Raw genomic sequence first — 23221 nt, 5'->3', positions numbered from 1 at the left:
TTTAATGTCAGTTAGATCAAGGTAAATTATAGTATTTGTATTAGTCAGGGTTTTATAGAGGGACAGCACTAACAGTATATATATGTATCTTATTATATATTTGGGGAATTTATTAAGGAGTATTAACTTACACGATTACAAGATACCACAATAGACCTTCTTCAGCTGAGGAGCAAGAAAGCCAGTCCAAATCCCAGCCAGTCCAAATCCCATAGCTGAAGAACTTGGAGTCCAATGCTCAAGGACAGGAAACATCCAGCGTGGAAGAAAGAGGTAGGCTGGAAGGCTAAGCCAGTCTAATCTTTCCGCATTTTTCTGCCTGCTTTATATTCTGGCCATACTGGCAGCTGATTAGATGGTGCCCTCCCAGATAAAGGGTGGGTCTACCTTTCCCAGGCTGTTGACTCAAATGTTAATTTCCTTTGGCAACACCCTCACCGACACATCCAAGATCAATACTTTGCATTCCTTCAATCCATGAAGTTGACACTCAATATTAAACATTGCAGCATTATTTAAAACTTCTATCTTTACTGATTTTTTAGTATAGCTGTTCTATCAGACTAAGGGGTATTAAAATCTTCTACCATGACTGTGAACTATTTTCTCTCTCCTTTGTTGATCTTTGCATTATGTATTTTGAGGCTTACAGTGAGGCACATACACATTTATACTTTGTATGTTGTATTACTTTCCTGTTGCTGCTGGAATTGATTACAAAAGACATAGTTGTATAATAAATGAAATTTATTTTCTTAGCCATTTTGGAAGTCAGAGGTCTGAGATGATTCTTACTGAGATAAAATCAAGTATTGGTTGGGCTGTGTTCCCTTGTGGAAGCTCCAGAAAGATTATGTTATCTTGCTTTTTTCAGCTTCTCAGAGGCTGCCCACATTTCTTGGCTCATGGCTTCCTTCCATTCTCAGAGCCTGCAATGACAAATCTAGTCATTCTCACATCATATCACTCTGACTCTGTTTTCTTCTTCACAAGTCTATCTCTGTTTCAAACTTTCCTGCAATTAATAATTGTATCCACTTTGATAATTCAAGATAAGCTTTTCATGTCAACATCTTTATCGTAGTCACAGCTAGTAACATGTTCCCAGTTTCTGAAGGTAAGGATGTCAGTATCTTTGGGAGATCATATATCCTTCCAGTTTGTGTCTTTATCAATTTCTCCTTTTATCTGAATAAAATACCTCTCTTTGTCTCTGCTGATCTCTCACTTGACATATCTCAGCTAATAATCCAATATCTATTCTAGGCCTCTTATGCTTTTTGTTTGTATAACATTTTCCATTAATTTACTTTGAACCTATCTGCATCTTTATGTGAAATTAAAATGTGTCTTTTTTGGCAGCATATCATAGAATATTACTTTCTCATTTACTGTAAATCTACCTTATAATTGGAGTGTTTAAGCAAGCAGTCAACAATTAACAGGGCAGGGAATAAATATTTTACTTTTGTCTGGGCTACATACAGTCTCTGACATATTTTTTTCTTTTGTATATCATGAAAAATATAAAAGCCATCTTCAACTCTAAGCCACGTGTAAAAAAAAGCCCTTGGGTAAGGTTGTCCCCATAATTTGCAATCCACTGGTATAGGCTATTAAATTTAATGCCAATGTTGATACTATTTCATGTAGATCTATACTTTTTATTTTTCCTCTGTTTTGTCACTATGTTTATTTCACATTCTGTACCCATATTGTCTGCCTTCTCTTGGGTTATTTGAAGTTTTAGTATTTTATTTTATTTATTAGCAATATTTTTTGGTTTTAGTTTTGTTTCATTTTGTTTTTGTTTTAAGTGATTCTAAAGGAATTATAAAATACAAACCTATGTTTTCAGAGTCTACTTAAAATACACTTGAGTAATATTTTGACACTTTACAGAAAATATGAAACATTGAAACCATATGGATTCCTTCACACCCCTTATCTAATTATCTTTTTGATGTCATGCATTTCATCTAAATTATTAAAAATTCCATTAGAAATTATGATAATTTTTCTTTTAAGTAGTTACAAATTTAAAGAACTAAAGAGAAAAAATATTTTATATGTATTCATCCATATGTGATTTCTTTGTTCTTCATTTTTGAAGATTCCAAGTTTTTTCACCTGAAGAAGTTCTTCTGCATTTCTTGTAGAGCAGATTTCCTGGAGATAAATTTCGTTAATTTTTCTTTTATCTGAAAATGTCCACTACACTTCTTCCTTCCTGTTTCCGAATGACTGTTTTTCTTTGCCCTTGAGAATTCTACGTTGACAGTTCTTTGAACATGGGGTTTCACTATCTTCTAGTCTCCTATGTCTTCAAAAAGAAAGCCATATAAGTTGACTCCTTGTTCCCTCATATGCTGTATATCGTTTCCTCTAACTGCTTTAAAGTTTTTTCAAGAAGACAGTTTTTGTCTGTATATATTGGCATGTCATATTGCTATCAAATGACCATGATGTAAGCAGAAGTTGTCTAATAAGTATATTTTTGGCAGTTGAAGCGTGGTTTGCCATTATTTTATTTAGCAACAAATTCATAATAGTAATAAACATCTTAGTACCTTATATGAAAGACCACAAAAAGCTATTGTTGTAAATAAATATTTAACTAACAGTAAAGCTCAGAATACTTTTATTATGCATCATTGCCATCTAATAGTACAGAGGTAACAAAATTACAAAGACGTTAAGCAATGTTACACACACACACACACACACACGCACACACACTCTCCCCAGAGCAGTCTTATACCACAAACCAAGCACCTACAGGGTAATATTACTAAGAGAGAGTAGAAAAGATTCAAACCATTTATAATTTGATAGGAGGTACATTTACTGTAATAGCACTAAACTTAAGGTGTTAGAAGATTAAGACTCTTTTTGCTCAAAACCTCTTTTGTGTTTCAGCTTAAGTAGATTTCTTGGCATTCTGCCAGTTCATTTTCAACATTTCAGAGGCGTTACTTTACTAAGAAGCAGGAGTTAAACTACAGTTCCAGTTTCTAAAACAAAGGAGGTAACAGGCATGTGATATACAGATTAATGCAGTAAGCACTGGTTACATAGTACAATTGATTACAATTAAAATATCATTAAGTTTTTTGACTAGGTAATCATTACATAGTAACTATTAATTAGACTTAATTATTTTATGTATAAATTTAATTTAACAGTTACATGCTAACAGTGTATGCTAAGAAATACTGGAAATTTTCATTTACATTTTTTTCTATTCGAGCTTGCTGCACTTGCCTTTAATTCTCCTTAGGTATAACAGTGATTTGTAAATGCATTTTCTCCTATAGCATAAAAGAGGGAGTTAGCAGTATCAGATACATTCTAGGGTTATGGTTACATTAAGTAATCTCATGTCACAGAATCATGTTACTTATTTACATGCTGCCCATATAATTAATAGATGTGCTTTATTAAGTAATTGTTAACTCAAGTTATACATTTTCTCAGTATAACAGTGGCTTTACTAGCATGATTGATTAGATGTATAGGACAAAGTAAATAAGATGTGAACATGATTTAAACATTTAAAGAAACTTATTTCAGTAATCACTTAGAAATTCAAAAAATTCCTTGGTCATAGCAGACACACATTTTATATCTGTGATTAAAATCTTGTCTTATGACCCTGACTTTTACACTCACCATAGTTCATTTAAGCCAATGAAACTTTAAAGAAGATGACTCATTTGCAGACACAAATTGGTTCTACTGCCTCCAACTATTTAGGTTTTATGTCCAGTATGGTAATTTCAAGGATAGCAACTGAGAAAAATGTGAAGCATATCTCTTCATCCAGAAGGTAAAAAGAACAGAACATTAAAAAAGAAAGGTGAAAAGTCTTTCATTGTTAAGCTGTAATTTTTTTACTCAAACTTTACATGAACCCCCTGGGAAAATATGAAATACCATATTCTTCATGTGTATAGATACTATTAGTTATCCTTGTTTTATAACATTTTTGCCTCTCCGAAAGATGTTATTTGATTCAGATCAAATCTTGTAAAAATGTATTTCAGAGATAATGGTGATGAAAATTTTTAAGGAATTTTAGAAAGAACTCAATCCTTGAGAGGATAAGCCTTGGAAGTGATCAAACAACAAAGAAATAAAAACAAAATAGATATATTGTAACTGGATTTATCAGTGCCTCTTGCCATCTGTTTAACTCTAACAACCAGAAATACTAAAGTCTCCTTGAACCTTGCCCCCACTTTCTGTCCTTCCTCTGGAATGAAGACCTTGCCCTGGGAATCCCCATTCTCACTAGGACAAAGAATATCTCAGTTCAAGCTGCTATAATAAAATAACATCTATAGTGTGGGTTATACAACAAACACTTATTTCTCTAAATCTGGGGGCTGGAATTTGGAGATCAGGATGCTAGCAGGATTGGGTAATTGGTAAGGGCCCTCTTTTTGGTTATATACTGGCATGGCCTTTGCTTTGTACACACACACACACAAGCATATACAGACATATACGTACACAAATCTGGCATTCCTTTCTTTTTTTGTAAAAGCACTAATCCCATCGCAGGAATTTCACCCTCCTGATCTCACAAACCTAATTGCCTCCCAAAGGCTCTATCTCTAAATACCATTACTTTGAGGATTAGGAATTTAACATAAGAATTTAGGGAGGATACAAGCATTCAGTCCATAGCAGTGAGCTTTCTGAGTTTAACAGAGAAGACACCTCACAGATAGGAGAAGTACAGAATTCCCACATCCTGAAGGGATAGTAAGTCCTCTGCCACAAGGTCTTAGTGTATCTTTCAGGATATACAAGACAAAAAAAGTCAGTGAACTCAGTATAGGCTCAGTATGATGTGATCTCAGCCTCACACCGTTTATATTACCAAGTTTCAATTTCCTAGTTTGTAAAGAGAAAGAGACATACCTATGAATTAAGGCATACTGAGATTAGTGTTGTAATTAAATTTTTTCAACGATATGAATCCGGCAAATAGTACACATCAAGCACTTTTCTAGGATTTTAGTATGTAGAATTGAATAAAGCAAACAGATAAACCTGCCTTCCTTGACATTAGCAAGAGAAACCAATGATTTTTAAAAATGAGGTAGAAAAATACATTATGTTGGAAACAGTAAAAAAGTCTAAGGAGGGCAATAGTAAAACAGTGTAATGAGATACATCAGTCAGCTTGTCATAATAATTATGCAAAATAAACCCCCAAACACAGTGTCATACAATAATTATCACATTGGAAACTACTGATCAAAGCCAGATTTGAATAAGGAGCTCAGCTTCAAACAGCAATGCTTGACTCCATGCTATGGATCCAGTAACACATATAACCAGGCTGCAGAGACGATAAGTACAGAGACAATATCATTGTATGGTGATGGCAGAAGCACAAGAAAGCCCAACAACAAAGACATATTTAAAGTGTTTGCTCACATCACACCCAAAAATGTCATATGGCTGGGCCAAACATCAGTTCCTCAGGGTCACACACTAGCCTTCTAATGGGAGGTCTTTTGGAATGAAATTCTGCTGAACAATTTAATCCATATCAGACGTATATGCCTGTGGGTGCAATTTTAGATAGATCAAGAAAATATGGTAAGGGAGGGATCTGCTGCTAATGTAGGAAAAGGACATTCCAGGCAGAGGGAGCAAGGGCAGGTTATTCAAGGAAGAGCAACTCTAGGAAATTCAAGAGACAACACAGAGGCTGATGTTGCTGGAGCAGCAGTGGAAAGACCCACTCCTATGATTCAATTACCTCCCATGACACATGGGAATTATAATGGCTACAATTCAAGATGAGATTTAGCTAGGAACACAGCCAAACCATAGTAGGAACATTCTAAGTCTTACAGGTATTTTGATATATACAATAAACTATTGCCCTCTTGTGCTACCAAACACTACATCTTATTCCTCTTATCTGACTATAATTTTGTACCCATTAACCAATCTCTCTTCATTCTTCCCTGCGCAATATCCTTTCCAGCCTCTGGTAACCACCATTCTGCTCTTCCTCCATGAGATCAATTTTTTCAGCTCCCACATATAAGCGAGAACAGTCTTTTAGTGCCTGACTTATTTCACTCAGTGTCCTCTAGTTTCATCCATATTGCTGCAAAAGATAAGATTACAATCTATTTTATGGCTGAATAGCATTCTGTTGTGTATGTAGCTCACATTTTCTTTATCCATTCGTACATCAGTGAACACTTAGGTTGATTCCATGTCATGGCTATTATATTTTTATAATGACTACAGGTTGAAATTATACCACTTTAAATATACTGGCTTACATTATATTATTACAATTAATTTGACTTTTACTCTTTTTCTTTTTCAATATGACTCTTAGAAAATTTTACATTGCATAGGTGGCTCCCATTGCATAGCGCTTAGACAGCACTAATATAGAGCTTTATAATATTAAGGAGGACTTTGAAAAGGATGAGAGGCCACTGGAGAGTTTTGATCAGAGGTGCAAGCAATATTCTCAGATCATATTTTAAGAGAATAACCTTTACTACAGAGCTGAGAATAGACTGAAGGGGGTACGAAGGTAGAAGCAGGGGAGAAAGACCAGTAGGGATACTATTACAATACATCAAGTGAATTTCATAGTATTATTGTAATTTGACATCACTTTCATATATGTATGTAACTATTACTGAACACCCTTTTAAAAAGGACAGATAACATATTCAGCATATATTAATTAGAATGGATTACATTAAAGAAAAAATTGAGTTTATTATATATTTTTATTCAAGTTATTTCAGTAATTTATAAAACAACTCATTGACTCTTTTAAGAAATGCATGCAGTTGTAGAAATCAAGAAAAAATATTAATCACAGGGAAATATTACATTCTATGTATAATGTAAATTGTGCTTTTTTGCTAAATGTATGGTCCAAAGGGTGATGTGCTTAGTTTTAAAATAGTGTTCACCTATGTGAAAATATTTACATCTGCATTATTCTCTAAGTGGTTTCCAACTTGCTTGTATAATCATCACATATTGATAAGAAAAACAAATTTTTTGTAAGTTGCTTTAAAGTTATTCAAGAAGAAAATGGTATTTCTGTATCTTCCTTTAAAAACCTTTGATTTTTTGTTATTCAGTTTAATAATGTTTAGTCAAGTGTGGTAGTGCATGCCTGTAATCACACCTCTTCATGAGGATGAAGCAGGAGGATCCTTTGAACCCAGAAGTTCAAGACCAGCCTTAGCAATACAGCAAGACCCCATCTCAAGTAATAATATAATAATAAAAATAATAATTTATAACATTTATTGTACAACACTAGAAATAGACTGTTAGTACTTTTCAAACATGCAAATAATTGAAAGTACTTACAAATATTTCAGTAAGTCTAGGGAACCAGAATCTACTTTTGTAGAACGGCTTAGAAAGCATCATCAAATAACGTATAACTTAATGCACTTCTCAAACAATGTGTGTCATATATAGTATACAAATTAGCAGTAAGAGAAAAATATTCTTTGAAAGGTATCATCATCACAGTATTTTGAAGTAGAATCTAAGGGCAAGGCAATATTGAATCTGAATCTAATACAACACTAAAACATGTAAGGATCAGATAGTATTTAATCTGAATCTAATGCAGTATTAAAGCATGTATGACTAATTCAAATTAGTGTATTTATTCACAAAGATCCCTTCATTTCAAATTTACAGCTCAGCAACACTAAAATGTCTTTTCTCTGCTTTAGTATTGTGGACAGGAAAACATCCTGCCCCTGGAATGAAGATAAAGGCCTGATCAGAGCAAATCTCCTCTTTAAACAATAATTTCTAGTACTCTTGATATCTAAAAATTCTTCACATGCAACAGAATTTGAAACATTACTGGATAGGTACAAGTCATTTTATGATAATTCTCTGTTTAAATCATTTTTGATGTTTATTGGGCTGCTAAAATTTTTTCTAAGATTATAAGAGCAATTATCAATGAATTCAGTCTAATGCCAAAAATAATTTTCTTTTCTTTTTTTTTTTTTTAAACTTTAAGTTCAGGGGTCCAAGTGCAGGTTTGTTACACAGGTAATCCTGAGTCAGAGGGTTTTTTTTTTTTTTTGTACAGATTATTTCATTACTCATGTATTAAGCCTAGTAGCTATTAGTTATTTTTCCTTATCCTCCCACCCTCCACCCTTTGATAGATCCCATCCCAGTGTGTGTCGCTCCCCTGTATGTGTCCATGTGTTCTCATCATTTAACTCCAGTTTGTAAGTGGGAACATGTAATAACTGGTTTTCTGTTCCTTAGTTTGTTTGCTAGGGATAATGGCCACCAGTTCCATCTATGTCCCCACAGAGGACATTACATCATTCATTTTTATGGCTATATTGTATTCCATGGTGTACATTTACCACCTTTTCCTGATGCGGCCTATTATTGATGGACATTTAGGTTGAGTCCATGTCTTAGTTCATTTGTGCTGCAGTGAACATACAAATGCATGTGTCTTTATAATAGGATGATTTACATTCCTTTGTATATAACCAGTAATGGGATTGCTGGGTTGAATGGTGTTTCTGTCTTTAGGTTTTTGAAGAATTGCTACACAGTCTTCCACAATGGTTGAACTAATATACACTACCACCAACAGTGTAACAGTGTTCCTTTATCTCTACAACCTTGCCAATGTCTGTTGTTTTTTGACTTTTTATTAACAATCATTCTCACTGATGTGAGATGGGTATCTCATTGTGGTTTCTATTTGCATTTCCCTAATGATCAGTGATGTTGAGCTTTTTATCATATTATTGTTGGATATATATATATATATATATATATATGTCCTCTGTTGAGAAGTGTCTGTTCATGTCCATTGCCCACTTTTTAATGGCATCATTTTTTTTTTTCTTGGAAATTTGTTTGAGTTTCTTATGGATGTTAAGACCTTCGTAAGTGGGGTCTTTTTTTTTTTTTCTTGGAAATTTGTTTGAGTTTCTTATGGATGTTAGACCTTTGTAAGATGCATAGTTTGCAAAAATTTTCTTCCATTCTGTAAGTTATCTGTTTACTCTGTTGATAGTTTACTTTGCTATGCAGAAGCTCTTTACTTTAGATCCCATTTGTTAATTTTTGCTTTTGTTGTAATTGCTTTTGTCGTGTCCATCATGAAATCTTTGCCCGTGCCTATGTCCTGAGTGATATTATGTAGGTTACCTTCCAGGGTTTTTATATTTTTTAGATTTACATTTAAGTCTTTAATCCATCTTGAGTTAATTTTTGTATATAGTATAAGGAAGGCGTCCACTTTCATCTTTTGTATATGGCTAACAAGCTATCCCAGCACCATTTCTTGAATAGGGAATCCTTTCCCTTTGCTTGATTTGTCAAGGTTGTTGAAGATCAGAAAATTAAAGACATTCAGTCTTATTTCTGGATTCTCTATTCTGCTCCATTGGTCTATATGTCTGCTCTTGTAGCAGTACCATGCTGTTTTGGTTATTGCAGCCCGGTAGCTTTTCTGTGATTTTTTGCAGATAGCATAAAATGATAATTTCTATGATGCAACTATAAGGACATCATCAATGCTAAGACAGTTGTCCTGTACAATTTTTTCTTATCTCACCAAAATTTTTCCTTATAACCACTTTAATTATATTAAGAGATCTTTATTAACCTAATGAGTATTGCATATAAAATTTAAAGATCACATCTTAATAAATCAAGATTTTAATTTTATTTAGATATATACAGGTTTTTTTGAAAGGCCAATTATGAAGAAAACAGGCTGCTATTTATAAAGCAACTTGAATACTGACATTTCTATATCACTAATAATTCTTCCTTTGATAACTCCAGAAATTTTTATGAAAGAGGTTCATCTAAGCTTTGTTATATATATATATATGTGAAATTATACTTAAAAATGATGTAGCCATTCATGAAAAATTCAGTTACATAATGTAACAAATAGAAGGCAAATTAGCCATCGAAAGTATAGCTATAAGATTTTTATTAGTATTTTATGTATGATTTGATGAAGGAAAGACATTCTAATAAGAAAAAGAAGAATAATATTAGAAAGATGAATAATTCAGCTTACTTACCAAATTTTTCTTATGGTCAGTAAAGATTTTTTCATGAATGACAGAGAGAAAGCAAGTGTGTGCTAGGAAGTCACATATAGGTATTCCTTAATTTAAAATATGCTTATGAATCAAGGATCAAAAAATATTCTGAGATGTATGCATAACTTGGCTGTTCAAATTTAGAACAAAAACTGCATATCCAGTGTTATGGTTAACTGGCAATAAGCACACATCTAATTTAATATTCCACATAGCCATTAGAATTCCCATGGTGCATGGACTGAATCCAGTTAATTGCCATAGCTTTTTCTGCATATGACAGAACACAGAGAACTGGATCTATGAAATCATTAATTGAATTATCCTTTAAATGTGCCAAAGGATATATTAATTTTTACTCCCTTGATAGTTTCCCTCAGCATAAATCAAATGAGAAAATGTAAATGACTAAAAAAAAGAGTCAGAGTGTTTCAGATTGTTTTAAATGTGCAGTTAAATCTTAGCTAATTTAAGGGGCCAGCTTCTTCACAAAATAATAAGGGTCCAAGAAAGACAATGCACTACAATATATATAACACTGGATTGAATTCCAAAATTCTGTGTCTTTGGAAATATCAAACAAATGTGGGTGTGTTTTTCATCCTCTTTTAAATGGAGTGATGACACCTGGAATACATACTTATGCTGGTTTTCACTGATCCATTTTACTATTATTGACTGCATATCTACTTATATTCAGGTGCTGTAGCAGAATTGTGAGGCAAGTAAAATTGTTCTGGTTTTCACTGAATTTATAAATTAGGCTGGCCAGGTGTGGTGGCTCATCCCTGTAATCCCAGCACTTTGGAGGCCAAGGCAGGTAGATCACCTGAAGTCAGGGGTTTGAGACCAGTCTGGGCAACATGGTGAAATCCCATCTCTAGTAAGAATACAAAAAATTAGCTGGGCCTGATGATGTGTGCCTATAATCCCAGCTCTTGGGAGGCTGATGCAGGAGAATCACTTCAGCTTGAAAAGCAGAGGTGGCAGTGAGACAAGAGTGTGCCACTGCACTCCTGGCCCACAGCCTGGGCAGCACAGCAAAACTCTGTCTCAAAGAAAAATAAAGAAAAAAGAATTTATAAATTAGGGAGATAGAACATACATGGGTATATTAAAATGAAATATATCCAAAGTGATTAGGTTTTGACCATACTGCTAAAAGCACTCTCTAAATTCAATGCAATTCTCATCAAAATAACACCGTCATTCTTCACAGCATTAGAAAAAATAATTCCAAAACTCATATGGAACCAAAAAAAGAGCCCTCATAGTCAAAGCAATACTAAGAAGAAAGAACAAATCTGGAAGTATCATATTACTCAACTTCAAACCATACTATAAGGCTATATGTAATCAACAGCATAGCATTAAATAAGCCCCCTGAGAGTGCAGGGATACCTGGATTAAGAACCACGCCCGGGCAGCTGTAGCTGCACCAAGAAGTGCAGGGCTCCCACCCCACCTACTTAGTAGAAGGTGGGGCTTCTGCCTGTTCACTGCTCCTGCAGGCTCTGTGGAGTGCACAGCCCCAGCCACACCTCCCCAATAGCAGCTAGCATCTTCCCAGCGGTCGCTCCACATGGGCTGCTGCTGCCATCACAACCACTATGGAAAGGTTATTTCCTTAAATAACTAAAAGTAGATCTGCCATTTTATTCAACAATCCCACTACGCAGAGAAAAGAAGTTACTATATGAAATCAGCACTCTGCATGCATGTTTATAGCAGCACAATTAGCAATTGCAAAAATGTGGAACCAACCCAAATAGCCATTTAATTAAGGAGTGGATAAAGAAAATGTGGTGTGTGTGAATATTAGAGACCATTATTCTAAGTGAAGTAACTCAGAAATGCAAAACCAAACATTAAATGTTCTTACTCATAAGTGGAAGCTAAGTTTTGAGGATGCAGAGGCATAAGAATGATACAATGGGCTTTGGGAACTGAGGGGAATGGGTGAGAGTAGGGTGAGGGATAAAAGACTACACGTTGGGTACAGTGTATACTGCTCAGGTGATGGGTACACCAGAATCCCACAGATCAATAATAAATAACTTATGCTTGTAACCAAACACCACCTGTTCCCCCAAAACCTATTGAAATAAAAAATAAAAAGTAAACAAAAAGAAAAAAGTGATTAGACAGATTGAGCCAGCAAGTACAAAGGGCTGAAAGCACAAAGGAGTTCAGGATGATTAAGGTTTGAGAAAAAGAGTTAATCTAAATGTGTACAAGGTCACAAATAGGGATAGACTAGTTTATGTAAAGCTTTGTAAAGTCATAAAAGTTTGGAGTTAAGGAGTGTGAGTAGGTTCTTTAAAAGGTTTTAAGCAGGTTAGTTACATTTTCTTAAAGTGGAAACTGGTAGGTCAGTAAGCCAGCAAGGGGCTTCTAAAAATGACCAGGTGATGACCATGAACTGGACTAGAGAGCTCATAGTAAATATTGAGATAAGTGAATGGTATTTCTATATATTGTGCTTTAGTGATAAGAAAGCAATGGCAAAGCTTGTAAAATTGACACCCTATTATAACCAAATCTAAGTTCAGCTGCTCACCACTTGAAAGCCAAACACGAGTGACGAGGGTTGGCTGGGGGAAAAGCAGGTTTATTCTGAGAGTCAGCAAACCAAGAAAATGGTGTACTAGCATCCCAATGTACCATCTTAAGTCAGTACAAATTTCAGCCTCTTTTTTGTTAAGGATAGAAGGAAAAGGAGGATATTAGGACCAAGAAGTGGTGGGGCCAAGGGTTGCAGACATCCGAGTGTCAGTAAGGATCTAATGAGGTTGGAAACTTTTTTTCCCTTGGTCAGGTCACATTGCTTCTATAAATATTTAATCAGAAATATAGTTAATTTTTACATAATTTTTCTTTAATCCCAGAATTACTTAAAAAAATTATGATTGGTGTCTTTTCGTATTATGAGTGTTATAAAATTATTCTGGCCTACTTGTAAGAATGGATAAAGGCCCCTTAAACAAAAATGGAGTTAGTTATGACAGTTCTTTTGCTGTTTCACTGTTACACTATTACATCTAAAGATAACTATTCCTATTATTTGTAGTTCTTAAAATATAATATTAATAAGAACATTTGAAAATTGTTTGCCAAGGAGTATGATTACTGGAAAGGGGAAGATATTTCACTCTAGTATGTGAATGCTTTGAAGAGTATATAGGATATAATCTAGAGTATAATTACAATACTGTTTCACAAGGACAATGCCTATTATTATCAATGTGATTTTTTAAAACTCTTTTTATTATAAATTATTTCCTATTAATGCCCTTTCAATTTGATTTAGAAAATGGATTGTATATCATGAGTCCTATAATGAGTTGCCTGGTTCTAATATTCATGACCTAGTGGAAATTCAGGTCAAAGACTTGTATATTTCAGTTCCCAGAGCCTGTGTTATGCTTTGTTATCAGCTTCATCCTGCTCAGGCACAGGCGGAATACAGTAATGCAGGCCAGCACTCAGCAAGAAATAAGGCTTTACTTAGGTCACAGGTACCAACCACAAATAAACTAGGCTCAGAAAAAATATTTCAGAGCCAAAGGAGGAATTACAAAAGAAAGTGGAAAGCTTGCATTAAGCACGTAATCAAGTCAAGAAATCTCATACTGCAGGAGAATGCAGTGATCAGTACTGACTCCAAGTTCGGCTCTAAATCTCAGCAATAAGAATAAGAAAAGAGGCAGGGAGGGGGCATTTATCAAAACAAGTATAACTTGGTACCAAGTCTGAAGACATGCTTAAAAATTTCTTTGGTGTCTCCCGATATGGAATGGTTTGGGCTGAAAATCAGCTTGTGCAGAATGAAACAATGAGGAAGGTGACAGATTCAGATCCAGTTATACATCACTGTTTCTTGTGATACTGATAATGTAAAATCAGAGATTCAGTGAAGGGCATGGATTTAAGAATAAGTTTGGGTCAGAATTCTGCCTGTACAGCTGCCATTTAGCTAAATCTAAATAATTTATTATTAAGAATCATTCATTGTGATAACAGCTAAAAGAGCATGGTTCCTTGTTTTTAATATCTATAGATACATTACATTTTGTTTGCAGTATTTCTTTTCTTAGAATCTATGCAGTAATGCACAAACTTTATTAATTATCTACGTATTAAGAAGATGTAGGGGTCTAAAGATAATAACGTTTATCTCTAAGGACAGCTGCATTATTGACCCTCATGTAGTCAGTTTGACAGATAACTTATTAAAATATTTACCAAATAACTTTTTTTTGAGACAGAGTCTTGCTCTGTCACCAAGGCTGGAGTGCAGTGGTGCGATCTCAGCTCACTGCAACTCGTCTCTCCCAGGTTCAAGTGATTCTCGTGCCTCAGCCTCCTGAGTAGCAGGGATTGCAGGCACTTTACTGTACAAACCTATACATATAAACGACTGCATGTGTATGTGGTAAACTATGCCAGAGGCTTTTATGAACTTGAAATAATTATTATTCCAAGTAGAATATGGAATTCTTAATAAAAGCAAATGCCACCTTTTATATAGCTAGCACTACTTTATGTATCCTAAAAATGATATGTATGTATATTTATAAAACTTGTCCTAGAGTCATGTTAAATGATTCTTAGAGGTTAAGGAAATTGGAAATAATTTATCTAGTTCAACTCCTAAATTCTTTTTAAAATTTTTTAATAAGGCCAAACTGGTAAGCAGAAACTTAAGATCACATCTTTGCTACTTGGCAGAGTTGGCACTCAGTTTCAATGGCAAGCCCAATGCTGTTTCCAATACAACATATCGCTTATAAGCACCAGCCACAGATTTTTTGGTTTTCATCTACTATTCTGTGTATGTATGAGTGTGCACATCTCCAGACCTTTTTTATTTAGTTGTATATATTTATGGGGCACAATGTGATGTTTTCATATATGTCGAACAGTGTGGAGTAATTAAATTCATCACCTCACCTGCTTAGCGTTTTTTGTGATGAGAACATTTGAAATGTACTGTCTTAGCAGTTTTGTAATGTGTGATATATTATTATTAATTATTGTCATCTTATTATGCAGCACATCTCAAAAACTTATTTCTGTTGTCTAACTGAATCTTTGTATCCTTTGGCCAACATCTTTATATCCCTCTTACCACTACAGCCTCTGCTAACCACCAGTCTACTGTCTTTTTCTATGAACTTGACTGTTTTAGATTGCACATGTATAAATTAGATTATGCTGTATTGGTTTCTGTGCCTGGCTTATTTCACTTAGGATAACATCCTTTAGATTCATTCATGTCATTACAAATGACATAATTTCCTTGTATTTTGATTTTCATTTGGTATGTCTACCATATGTTTCATTTGTATTCATCTACTGATGGACACTTCAGTCCAATTTCAAATCTTGGCTATTATGAATAAGGCTGCAGTAAACTTAGGAGTGCAGATATCTCTTCTACATACTGATTGAATTTCCTTTGAACAGATACTCAAAGTAGGAAAACTAGATAATATGGTAGTTCTGATTTTTAATTTTTTGAGAAACTATACAGTTTTTCCTAATACGTGTACTAACTGACATTCCCACCAAAAGTGTGTAAGGGTTATCTTTTCTCTGCATCCTTGACATTACTTACCTTAGCCATTGTAGTGGGCGTGAGTTTATATCTTCTTGTGGCTTTAATTTACGTTTTGCTAATGATTAGTGATGTTGAACATTTTTTCAAATACGTGCTGGCCACTTATTTACTTTCTTTTGAAAAATGTCTAATTCAGATTCTTTCCCCATCCTAAAATCAAATTATATGGCCTTTTTGCTATTAAATTTTCTCCAGATTCTTATTGTAAGACTTAAAACAAGTTGTGAGAAGCACCATGCCTGGCACATTTTTAGTGCTCACAAAATAGGGATTTAAGTTAGTGTTCTTCTGGGAAGCTTTCTCTTTCTAAGTTGCAGTTATATAACAACATATTTATTGACTTTTGCATCTGCCTCATTCACTAGAATGTTTTCTGTTGACATGAATCCCTTGCATTTAAACAGTGATTAGTATGAAATAAGCTCACAGTGATAATTTTGGACAGTGGCTGCCCTCCCAGAGCTACAGATAGAGAATCTTTAAGATTAAGGTTAAGACATCCATTTTTTTTCATCTATAAACTCACAATGTGCCAGTGAATATGCAGGGAAGAAAAACTTTTATACCCAAATGGTTGTATCCAGCATCTGCAAAATGGCTTAATAGTCGTAGACATAAATTTTGATATTATTTTGATTCATTAGTGTGCAGTCAAATCTATCATTCTGATGGAGGATTTTAACATTCTGTTTGGCAAGGCAACGTGTGATGGCAGTATATCATGAAGAGGTTAAACTCCATCAACATCTTTTTGAAAGTGAAGGTGGAATAAATATACAAATAGATAAATGTTAGTTCAAAATCAAAATAACTTGAACCAAAATATAAATAAAATATTACTTATTCACTATACTTTATGGAGTATGATTAATTCTAAACAAGTTATTGCAGAACTATGTGAAAATATAGGCCAAATGAACCCTATCATTAAAATATGAGTTCAATTTTTAGGTCCTTGAGGAATCGCCACACTGTCTTCCACAATGGTTGAACTAATTTACACTCCCACCAACAGTGTAAAAGTGTTCCTATTTCTCCACATCCTCTCCAGCATCTGTTGTCTCCAGATTTTTTAATGATTGCCATTCTAACTAGTGTGAGATGGTATCTCAATGTGGACCTAAAAATAGAAATCCCATTTGACCCAGCAATCCCATTACTGGGTATATATCCAAAGGATTATAAATCATTCTACTATAAGGACACATGCACACGAATGTTCATTGCAGCACTGTTTACAATAGCAAAGACCTGGAACCAACCCAAATGCCCATCAATGATAGATTGGATAAGGAAAATGTAGTACATATACAGCATGGAATATTATGCAGCCATCAAAAATGATGAGTTCGTGTCCTTTGTAGGGACATGGATGAACCTGGAAACCATCATTCTCAGCAAACTGACACAAGAGCAGAAAATCAAACACCACGTGTTCTCACTCATAGGTGGGTGTTGAACAATGAGAACACATGGACACAGGGAGGGGAGCACTACACACTGGGGTCCGTTGGGGAAAAATGGGCGAGGGATGGGGGTGGGGAGGTGGGAAGAGATAGCATGGGGAGAAATGACAGATACAGGTGAGGGGAAGGAAGGCAGCAAACCACACTGCCATGTGTGTACCTATGCAACAATCTTGCATGTCCTTCACATGTACCCCCAAACCTAAAATGCAATAAAAATATATATATATATATATATATATATATATATATATATATATATATGTGTGTGTGTTCAATTTTGAATTTTAAATAAAAATAAAGTCACTATTTAAGGGATCAGGCTTAATATATGATATCACAATACTGTTCAAATTTAAGGTGAATTCTGCCCTCTTTATAATAAACTAATTAACATTGTTATTGGACTTTCAAGTGTATTACTACATATGGAGTCTCTTAAAATTTTTAAAAATGGAAATAAAGCCTCTTTCAATTTTAATTTCAAATAATTAGGTCTCTCAACAAATGAAATAGATAACCCAATATTTTCCCTGATGTCAGGCATATGTATTTACTCTAGAGTGAATATATGTGTGTATACAATATATCAATATATGTCAGTATATTGTATGTATATGTGTATGATATGGTTTGGCTGTGACCCCAGCCAAATCTCATCTTGAATTGTAGCTCCCATAATGCCTACATGTTTTGGGAGGATCCCAGTGGGAGATAATTGAATCATGGGACAGCTACCCCATACCGTTTTCATGGTAGTGACCAAGTCTCAGGAGACCTGAGGGTTTTATGAGGTGTTTCCCCTTTTGCTTGGCTCTCATTCTTTCTTGTCTGCAGTCAGGGAAAATGTGCCTTTCGCCTTCTGCCAAGATTGTGAGGCCTTCCCAGCCACATGGAACTGCGAGTCCATTAAACTTTCTTTTCTTTATAAATAACCCAGTTTCAAATGTCCTTTCAAATCAGCAATGTGAAAACGGACTAATACAGTGTATGTTTGCATGTGTGTATGTGTGTGTATGTGTGTGTGTGTGTGTGTGTGTGTAGCATGTAGGTGTATGTACAACATATCAATATATGTCAATATATCTCTATAAAATATATGCCTTTAAATGTATATATGTATACATGAGAGTTAATATGTATATATTCATATGTGTGTGTACATATTTACTCATATATACATAAATATATATATTCACTCATATATACATATATTTATATACATATATACATATGTTTACACACGTTACAAAAGTATGCAACTTTACAAAAGTAAAATAGACATAATTATTTGAAATTAAAGCTGTAAGGGATTTTATTTGCATTTTTAAAAATTTAAAGAGACTCCACATGTAGCAAGGCATTTTACATTTTGTAAAGCCATACATATGGCTTTCCAAAAGCTTGCAGTTTTCCTGGGACTGGAAAACATCAAAATTAGAATACACTGTTGAGGAAAGTACAGTATAACAAATATATTAGTATTATGTTTACTATTTTTAGAATATGAAGAATATTTTGGAGCCCTGTTTACTACTTTTGTTATTTATTTATGATATAATTAATAACAAAACATTTAGTTTTTATGTTCCAGAATATTCATTTATTTAGAGGTTGAATATTCTTCGTAACAAAAATGTGAATGTCAGGTCCAAATATGAAAATGGCATACTCAAAATGCCTATTATCAAGCACCTGTTAGGATTAACAGTGATGACAGCAGTGTAATGTACTTTAACCTCTTAGTGGTTCAACAGAGGCCTGAAAAGAGATAACAACCTAATTTCTTCATAAATGCCCTAAATGAAAGTTGATTATTTAACTCAACTTTGGCAAAGTCTCTATGCATATTCCTTATATAAAATTATGTAGTTAAATTATTTTTAAAATAAAAATATAATTTAAAAAGTGTTGTAAAAATCAAATACTTGAAGACATTGGTATATATGCTTATTTGGGTATTTTTTCTTGAGATGGAAAATGGCATCTTCCATTATTTTAGGCAAATAGGTTTTAATGCAAAAATTTACTTGTTATGATCAAAAGCAAAAATTCTATGAATCTGTTTATTTGTAGTTTCTTAATCACAACTGTGCTAGAGAGTACAATTTTGATATTCACCTTCGAAATTCAAATCTTGTCTATAAACAATAGCCTTAACAAATTTTCTATACCAGTTTAACAATATTTCTTATTAATTCAAAATGGAAAGCATTTTAACATTTCTAAACTATAGGGATTCTTCTTTGACTTTCTGATATTGAAGCAAGTGAATAACTTATCTGCCCATTCACAATTTTGAATTAACTTTAGCTTATTATTTTAACACTAATATTTCAATTATACAAAATTTACCAAAAATAACCCAGTACTTATACTGACAGGTCTGTGTCAGATCTATCTTTCTCATTCTCTCTTAAAGAAAGAGAATCAAGTTTTCTTTTTAAACACCTTCTTGGGTTTACCCTAATTTGTCAAACAGAAATTATTACAAGACCAGTTAAATATTATAAGGAAGACTGTAGTCATGAGTACTAACAGAATAGTGCTCAAGACGATTGCAGTAGAGGACAGAAATTGAGCTCAATAACAAATACAAGGACAGGTAGGAATGTGCAGCCAATGTCTGGAGTGAGAGAGGGCAGTGGATGAAAAGTTACTAAGAGGGACCTGGTAAACTTCAGAGATAGTGACTTTCTTGGTAACCTGACCTAACAAGATCCTTGCTAATGGCAGGCCAAATACTTAGCCCACAATGGAGGTGAATGAAGAATTTTATCAGATAGCAAAAGTGATCATAAATTGAGGGTGTGGGAACCTCTCATAAATAGATTTAACTGTATTCTTTGTTAGTGGCAAGCCAGGGACAGTGCCATGGTCAAGGCCTAGCTGAAAAGCGGTCTAAGAGGAACCTGTCTATAGTTTGGTCAAAGAGGCACTGGAAGCTTTCAGAAAGGAAATCGCTTTTTCCACCTCTAGTGAATGACATACTTCCATCTTGTCACTATTCAAACTTACCTGACTTTTTACTACTCTGCTCAGATAAGTAATTCTTCCAATAAAGTCATTTCTTTTCATTATAATTTGTAGAATACTATTTTAGTTTGGACTTTGGTGAGATTTGATGGATATATAACTCTGTAAGAGATGCTTCCATTACTTTATATTTCATGTAGTCAGGAATTAACTTTCCCCATGCATAGCATATTGGGCACAAATCCTAGGCAAAATAACAAAATGTAACTTCAAGGTCAAATATTTTTATGCTTATTGCCTAAGTTTTTTTTTCTTTTATATATATCTATGAAGGAATAATATAGCATAGGCAAAAGTATCTTTCCACTTCTGCTTATGCGATACTCTTTTCTCCTCCTTGCCCTGTGGGTTTTTTAACTACCAACATTTATTTCCTCTGTACATTTGAAGGCTTTCATGTTGTCAAGGTCTTCCTGATTTTGAAAATGACTATTTTTGATACACCAACATGAAATATGACTACATTCTTCAGCCACTTCAAATGTTGCTATGCAAGAGTCACATCTGTCATAACATATTGGCCCAATACCAAGTTGTTAATTTCATTAACATGCTAATCTTGTACCAGTGAATATTGCTGCCTTGCTGCTGTATTGATATTTACAAAGCATACCCTATGTAGAATTTTAGTTTCTGTTTTATTGTAGACTGGCATTATCAGTATTTTCTTGCTTGATACCACAAATACATTTTTTAATGTGGCTTTCAGTATAGTATGTATTGCCTGTAGCAAGTATTGCATTCAACATTGATAATTCAAGTGGAATTCACACTGAGATCATCAGGCAAGCAATTAGTGACAATTGCTTTCTGTTATGGAAAAGACCAAGTCTTACCTGCAGTTTATATTTAAATTACACTGTTATAATACACTATATACAAATGCCACATTTTGGACAGTGTTACTGTGAGTCAGCTATTAATGTTTCCATTAGCATGTATGCATTTCATATTGGGTTGAGTTTATTTGTAACTGTATTTTCCTTAAACCTCACCATAACATAGTATAATGCTAAATAAATTATATCTTACATATCTTAAGAGTTGTAAATAATTTTAAAGATATAGATATAAACTTAGTTTATGACTTTGAATATCAAGAAATTTCGCTTATCTTATAGTTATTCCTTTAATCAGTTGTGTGTTCTTAGATTCTTCATGTCCCTGACTTTGAAAAAGGTTTTTTTTTTCTCTTTCTTTTTTGAAAATATATTTTTTTCAATTTAGTTGAACTGTTGAATTAAAATTTAGTTGACTATTTAGTTTCCAGTCAATTCAATTTGCAGTTTTAAAAACACTGTATAAGCCATTAGGTAAATAATTATGACTGAGATTCATTCTAACTCCCAAATGGACATCACTTGGTAGAGAAATGATCAAATAGGTACTTCCATTGCCTAATGATCATGATGAGAGAGAACATAGAATGCTGTGGGTGCACAATTTAGGATGTCTAATCCAGAACTGAAGAGTGTGAAAAGGCTGGTTAGAAAGTGTGGAGCTTAGTTTTGAACTCAGCCAGTTGAAGGGAAGGGCAGGTATATGCCAAGCTGGTGGAAAGCCATAGACAAATATGTCTGTGTAATATTTAGCACATGTAAGTACAAAGGTGTACCACTATTTATGGGATGTTACGTTGTTTTGAGATTTTGTTACTAAAATAATAATGCATTGAAGGTCCTTTATATAAACTTCTTTAATATTTCTAATTATTTTCTCTAGATAGATACTTAAAGACTAGATTGCAGAATCAATATTATAAAGCTGTTTTAAGGCTCTCTGTCTTTCCGAAGAATTGTTTCAATTATATTCCCCTCAATAATAGATGATAGGATTCAGAGTACCAAAATGTTTCAAATACTGAAAATTATAAAATTTTATTTCTGCATTTGATTGGACATATACTGGATGTTGGTTAAAATAGCCCCATATTTATATCTGATCCATAAAACTTATTGTGGGAATGAGCTTCACATCTCTTAATCCAGCTCCCTTATCCATAGAACAGGGATTATTCCTTTCTTACAAGGTTACTAAAAATATTAAATATAATAAAGTATATAAACTGGCCTTTATATAGAAATGATTCCATAAGAATTTTAGATTTGTATGTGAGATTGTCATTAAAAACGTACATTAAAGCAAAATAGGACAAGGATTTTTTTAAATGATTACTTCTGCATTTGTACTACAGATAGTTCTTGTTACATATCTCAGATATGTGTGTGTGTGTGTGTGTGTGTATAAAATTTGTAGAAATAATAAAACTGGATATTGATTACTTTTAAGTAATTTTTGGTAATAAAATGTTTAAAAGTTAAAAGTTAAATTATGTAAATTGATAATTTTTGATGAGATATTGACTTTTAGGTAGTTAATGTTGGTGACAACAATAATCAGTATCAAAAGGAGCAACATTTTAGCTACAGCTTACTTGAGAATTATGCTTTTATGTAAAAATAATTTTAAAATCCTCTCAAATAATTATACAGACAGGAAATTGAGACTCAAAGAGGTTACAGTATTTGGCATTTGATCTAGATCATAGTCCCAGGGTGGAGCAAGAGTGAAAACAATGTTTTTATGTCTTCACATTTAGGTTTTTTCAATAAAATTATACATTGTTTTCTCTTAATTTTTGTGAAAGAGATCTAGAGTAGAGACCTGAAAAAACTGATAGTGAGTCATAGGAATAAGAACTAATTACTTTTCAAATTGATTATTGTTAATTTATCACATCCGTGGTTTAATAAAAATTGGAAATGTAGATACTTTAGGGATGAAAGTGTTTAGTTGTTTTGTTGCCATTCCAACTTAGATTTCATAACAGAGTCTTCAAAATAATTTACAGCAAAAGTGAATATGACTTAAACAAAATAGTGAGGCAAGAACCATTTTTTTAATTAGATTTTATCCTACATGCTCACTTTAGTTTATTCCAGCAATAGTTTCTAAACTTGTAGATA

The 23221-nt window shown here is 33.6% G+C and overlaps 1 protein-coding gene across 6 annotated transcripts in view; it reads left to right on the top strand.

The window, feature by feature from the left end:
• Window positions 1-23221, top strand: part of NCAM2 (neural cell adhesion molecule 2) — a 504760-nt gene that overhangs the window by 362249 nt on the left and 119290 nt on the right. The gene's annotated exons all lie outside the window — the stretch shown is intronic.

The sequence above is a fragment of the Saimiri boliviensis genome, chromosome 18, assembly GCF_048565385.1.
Source record: "Saimiri boliviensis isolate mSaiBol1 chromosome 18, mSaiBol1.pri, whole genome shotgun sequence".
Lineage (NCBI taxonomy): Eukaryota > Metazoa > Chordata > Mammalia > Primates > Cebidae > Saimiri > Saimiri boliviensis.
The sequence above is the reverse complement of the archived record's forward strand: the minus strand, read 5'-3'. Positions and strand labels throughout refer to the sequence as shown.